The following is a 6,817-nucleotide window of genomic DNA, read 5'->3' as shown; positions in this document are numbered from 1 at the left end:
TTACCGATAGTAGGAACATACTTACAATTCCTTACACATAATGACAATGTACTTATGTTTCTTTAAAATATCTTAAGGAAATTCTCAAATTACCCTACATGGGTCGTGCTTAGCACGGGCCTTAAACTTACCTAGTATATATATATATATATATATATATATATATATATATATATATATATATATATATATATATATATAGGAATGAGTTCTATGGAAAACAAATAACTAGGGAAACATCTACCGGAACCAATAATCAAATAACACGTGTCCATTTCTTTCTTCACAAGTAATGTATTGTGGAAGTGATGTGTTGTCATACTTTCATTGGTTCAAATATGTGTTGCCCTAATCATTCATTTTCCATATAACTATTCCCTATACATATATATATCATTATCATTACCTATATGTGAAAGATTTTGGTTTTGGTCCACGTCGATGAGTTCTTCCCTTCCAATAGAAAGACCGGAGGGCGGCCATTTTTAACGTATATGCGTAGAGCAGCTTGGCTGCCTGCCTTATCGAGGTGCCTGCTTTTCGTACACGTCAACGAGTTGATTCCTTCCTCCAATAATAAGGCGTTGAGCGGCCATTCTTAACTTATATGTGGTCAGCAGCTTGGTTGCTTCACAGCCTCTATTCCTTGTTTTGGCGGCATTTCCAACGAAGCTCAAGCTTTTGCTTGGTTTCCGGTGCCATCTGAAAACGTTTTGCTTAATCGATAGACGTAGGTTACACCGCCTTTTCTTCATACGACACCTCCATTTTTCAGGTATGTTGATCCTATCCTCTGTTTTACTTATTTATACTTTATCCTCTGGGTCTCTTTCTACTTCACATCTCCATTCGGCTGAGTAACACCTTCATTTTCCACTTACCGCCACCTCCTACCCGTTTGTAACAACCCAAATTTCACGTCCAAAAATTTCGTTTTAAAACATTACTTTAGAAAACATTAATAATTAAAACATTGTTTGATCAAACCATGATACAACGTAAACCATGTCTAAAAGCCAAATCATACAACCAATCAAAATATCAGAGTATAAATCCCAGAGAATCTCGTAAATGCGGAAAACAGAGAGTGTGTGTGTGACATGCTGCTACCGCGTCGGCTCCTTTCCCCTAGCTGAGGAGGTACCTGAAACCAAAACTGAAAACTGTAAGCACAAAGCTTAGTGAGTTCCCCCACCGTACCACATACCATATAATCTCATAACATACATATATTGTCAGGCATATCTGGGTGCCCGACCTACCCCTTCGGCCCTCTCGACCGGACATTGCCTAGCATATCTGGGTGCTGGTCTCCCCTTCGGTCCTCTTGACTGGATACTGCCTAGCATATCTGGGTGCTGGCCTCCCCTTCGGTCCTCTCGACCGGATACTGCCTAGCATATCTGGGTGCTGACCTCCCCTTCGATCCCCTCGACCGGATACTGCCTAGCATATCTGGGTGCTGGCCTCCCCTTCGGTCCTACCGACCGGATACCTCGGGGACTATCTCCCCCTACTATCACTAGCACATAGCATCATATCATACTAGCACATAACATAACACAGGTAGTAGTAATTCCTAGATGAATATCACAGAGACAAACATCTACATATAACTCCTACTGGTGGGCCGGCATTGTGGCCGTAGACCCACCGCTACTGGAAGGTAACTCACCTCGAAGTAGTTGCTGATCTGATCGGGAACTGACTGTCTACTGCTGTTGCTGCTGCTCCGGAAATCCTCCGGCTGCAATTCCCACAACATACTCAATCAAACACTGCTAACTGTCCTTTGGGTAAAATGACCATTTTACCCCTGATCATGTCATCAAACAAAGTCAGAGTCAACTTTCAGTTGACCCGACTCGCCGAGTTGGCTTTCCAACTCGCCGAGTCTCTACCCAAACGATTGCCCTGAATCCCGTTCCTACTCGTCGAGTTAGGCGACGACTCGACGAGTTCACCTTCTACACTGATATTCAAGTCCTTCATCCTACTCGCCGAGTTGTATGAACAACTCGTCGAGTTCATCTTCATCCGACGAACACTTATGCTAAGACTCGTCGAGTTGTATGAACAACTCGCCGAGTCCATCTTCATCCGAAGAACACTTATGCTGCGACTCGCCGAGTTGTATGAACAACTCGCCGATTCTGTTCTTGATCTAAGGAGATTGCCTTGAACTCGCCGAGTCAGGGCATTGACTCGCCGAGTACCTCCATAGATGAGTTCAACTTCCGACTCACTGAGTCACACCCCGTGACTCACTGCTCACTCGACACTACGAAAAGGGGACAAACTCGGAGACTCGCGAACAGACTAGCCGAGTCACATGAACGAATCGCCGAGTCGTTGCCATGCACCCACTAAATACACAGATTTTCTCGATTCCAGTCCATGCCATTCACAGATTTGGACTTCTAGGACACGAATCACATGTAAAGTTTCCAACTTTACGTGTAGATATTCACCAATATGGATTTTAGGGCTCAAAATGCCTCAAAAGGGTAGATCTAGGGTGGACAAGCAACATGGGACCATAAAGCTAACAGATCTGAGCTCCTGGAGCTCAATCTTGCCTAGATCTAGAGGCCAATCAACTTATTACAAACCCTCAAGCATGCATAATCTTGGAAATGGCTCAAAAAGGACTTTAATGGAGCTATAAGGGACAATAAGCTTAAAAACAGAGGGGAAACGAGTTATACCTTAGGGGAAACGTTGGAATGACACAGAGATGCTTGGCCTCCTTCTCCTCTTCTTGATTCCCTCTTCTTTTTCCTCAAAAACTTCAAGAACACCACAAAAACACTTCAAACTTCACAAGGAAGCAAGGCTAGAGAGAGATACAGGGCTCTGAGGGTGAATAGGGGCGAGGTTGGGGCGGATATGTTGTTTAAATAGGGTGTAAACCCCTGAAACTTAGGGTTTCATCCAACAGCTGTGACTCGCTGAGTCCAGGATATGGACTCGCCGAGTCGACAACTTAAACCTGTCCCGGGTCCCGCATCTACTCGGCGAGTCGGACCTGTGACTCGCCGAGTCCAAGGCTAAAAGAAGAGAAATACTCAAATAAGATTTACGTACCAGGAACCAGGTGCTACAAATCTCCCGCACTTATTTTAGACTTCGTCCTCGAAGTCTGCAGCTCGATCCTGAAACAGCTCGGGATAATGCTCCATCATCTCGTCCACCGGCTCCCAAGTCCATTCCGAACCCTTGCGGTGCTGCCATTGCACCTTCACTAGCTCCACCCTCTTGTTCCTCAAATCCTTCGACTTCCTGTCGAGGATTGCGACTAGGCGCTCAATGTAATTCATGCTATCATCAACCTGAATGTCCTCTAACGGCACAACCGCTGAATCGTCCACTAGGCACTTTCGCAGTTGGGAAACATGGAAAGTGTTGTGGATCTGGCTGAGCTCGGCTGGCAGATCCAACCTATACGCCACCTTGCCCACCCGGGCTACGACCCTGAACGGTCCGATGAATCGCGTGCCCATCTTGCCTCACTTCCTGAATCGAATGACGCCTTTCCAAGGCGACACCTTCAGGAGAACCGTATCCCCGACTTGGAACTCCAAGTCAGATCGACGCTTGTCGCCGTAACTCTTCTGTCGACTCTGAGCAGTCTGAAGCCTGCTCCGAACCTGCTGGATCCTCTCGGTCATCTTGAGCACCACCTCGGAGCTCCCCATGACTCTCTGGCCAACTTCACCCCAGCATATCGGGGTCCTGCACCTCCGTCCGTACAACATCTCGAAGGGAGGGCGGTCGATACTCGCGTGATAGCTGTTGTAGTAGGAGAACTCGGCCAAGAGAAGATAGGTATCCCAGCTACCACCGAAGTCTAGCACGCCCGCCCGCAACATATCCTCCAGAGTCTGGATGGTCCGCTCGCTCTGACCATCCGTCTGCGGGTGAAAGGCGGTGCTAAAATGCAACGAGTGCCCAACTCGTCATGAAATCTCTTCCAAAATCTGGAAGTAAAACGCACATCCCTGTCCGAGATAACCGATACTGGCACCCCGTGCCGCGCCACGACTTCCCTGATATAGATGTCGGCCAATTTCTCGGTCGATATGCTCTCTTGAATCGGGATAAAGTGAGCACTCTTGGTCAATCGATCCACGATGACCCAAATCGAATCCACTCCACGCGCGGTCCTGGGAAGCTTCGTGATAAAATCCATCGTGATATCTTCCTATTTCCACAGTGGAATATCCAACGGCTGCATCTTGCCATGCGGCCTCTGATGTTCGGCCTTGACCTTCCTGCAGGTCAAGCAGCGCTCAACGTACCATGCCACATCCCGCTTCATGCAGGGCCACCAATAATCTAGACGAAGATCCCTATACATCTTCGTCGCCCCGGGATGAATAGAGAATCGGGACTTGTGCGCCTCCTCCATCAAAATCTGGTGCACGCCTCCGTGATACGGCACCCACACCCTACGGTGTAGTGTCAATAGTCCTCGGCTATCATAATCAAAGGAGGAAACCTGACCCACCACACGCTCGCTCTTCCGATGCTCCTCCTTGATAGCCTCCTGTTAAGCCTCCCGAATTCGCTCCAACAGGGGAGTCACCACAGTCATCCTCATGCAAACGTCCCTGATCGGCGCCGCCTTGCGGCTAAGCGCGTCAGCCACCACATTGGCCTTCCCCGGATGGTAGAGGATCTCGCAATCATAATCCTTTACCACGTCCAACCACCGACGCTGCCTCATATTCAGATTCGGCTGATCCATGAGGTACCTCAAACTCTTGTAGTCCGTGTAGATGGTACATCGAACCCCGTAGAGGTAATGCCGCTAAATCTTGAGGGCAAAAACCACCGCCCCCAACTCCAAATCATGCGTCGGGTAGTTCGCCTCGTGAGGCTTGAGCTGCCTCGAAGCGTAGGCAATGACACGCCCCCTCTGCATCAGTACCGCGCCCAACCCATAAATGGACGCATCGCAGTATACCACAAAATCCTCTACGCCCTCTGGCAGGGCTAAGATCGGCGCCTCGCACAGTCTATGTCTCAGCGTCTCAAACGCAGCCTGCTGCTCGGGTCCCCACCGAAAGACCACGGCTTTCTTCGTCATCCGCGTCAGGGGTACGGCTATCTTGGAGAAATCCTGAATAAATCTCTGATAGTAGCCTGCTAATCCCAGGAAACTCCGAATCTCAGATGGAGACTTCGGAACCTCCCATCTCATCACGGCCTCGACCTTGGCCGGATCGACCAGAATCCCGTGCTGGTTGACAGGGTGTCCGAGAAATTGCACCTCGCGCAACCAGAACTCACACTTGGAGAACTTGGCATACAAGCTCTCCCTCCTCAGGGTCTCCAAAACCTCTCTCAGATGCTCCTCATGTTCCTCCCGAGTCTTGGAATAAACCAAGATGTCATTGATAAAGACTATCACAGACCGATCCAGCATCGGTCTGCATACGCGGTTCATGAGGTCCATGAACACGGCAGGAGCATTGGTGAGCCCAAATGGCATCACCACAAACTCATAATGGCCATAGCGCGTCCGAAATGCGGTCTTCTGCATATCCTCCTCCCTGACCCTCATCTGATGATAACCCGAACGCAAATCAATCTTGGAGAACCAAGAAGCTCCCTAAAGCTGGTCAAAGAGGTCATCAATCCTCGGGAGCGGGTAACGGTTCTTCACCGTTACCTTGTTCAGCTGCCGGTAATCTATACACATCCGATGCGACCCGTCCTTCTTCTTCACAAACAGAATCGGGGCTCCCCAGGGCGAACTGCTCGGACGAATAAATCCCTTGTCTAGCAGCTCCTGCAGCTGCGTAGACAACTCCTGCATCTCGGGAGGAGCCAACCGATACGGCGCCTTGGCTACCGGAGCCGCACGAGGAACAAGGTCAATCCTAAACTCCACCTATCGCTCCGGAGGTATCCCAGGAAGCTCCTCCGGGAAAACATCTGCAAAGTCTCGAACCACCGGAACCTCGCTCACTGTCGCCTTACCCGCCTCCCGAGTATCCATCACATACGCGACATATCCTGCGCATCCATGCTGAAGGTAGCGCCTCGCCCTCGCTGCTGAACATATTGCGGGTCCATACTGCGGCCTCTCGCCATGAATTACAAACTCTCCCCCGCCTGGGGTCCTGACCCGTACTAGCTGCTGCGCGCAATCTATCACCGCCCCATTAGGGCTCAGCCAATCCATGCCTATAATCACCTTGTTCCCACGCAACGGAATGGGAACCAAATCTACCAAGTAGCGCTCCTCAAACAAACGTAGCACGCAATCTCGAAATACCATCGATGCTCGCACCGATCGATCATCAGCAATCTCCACCTCCAAAGGGCAATCTAACTCGCCCGATGACTCATGAAACTTCTTGCTAAGCGCAAGGGAAACAAATGATCGGGACGCACCCGAGTCGAACAACACCTGAACTGGAAGGCCGTTCACATGGAACGATCCTAATGCATACATATACATACGGAGCACATATCAATAACATAACATCATAAAAATAAGATAAAGGGAAAGAATCATACCCGTCACCACATCGGGTGCGGCGCGTGCCTCCTCGGTAGTCAGCTGAAACGCTCGGCTCCTCACCACTGGAGCCTCTGCCTTGCCCTGCCGGCCATCCGTGATCCGCAGGGTCGCTGGAGCTGGCGCCTTCACCGGCGCTGAAACTGTCAACTGGGGGCAATTGGCCTTCTTGTGGCCCCTCTGGTTGCAGTGGAAACATAGCAACTCTGATGTCCGAATAACCGCTGTCGGAGCAGTGCAATCCCTGCTGATGTGCCCAGACTTGCCGCACTTATAGCAGCCTGA

The sequence above is a fragment of the Lactuca serriola genome, chromosome 8, assembly GCF_051521515.1.
Source record: "Lactuca serriola cultivar US96UC23 chromosome 8, Lser_US96UC23_V15, whole genome shotgun sequence".
Classification (NCBI taxonomy): domain Eukaryota; kingdom Viridiplantae; phylum Streptophyta; class Magnoliopsida; order Asterales; family Asteraceae; genus Lactuca; species Lactuca serriola.
This window is presented reverse-complemented; position numbering follows the sequence as displayed.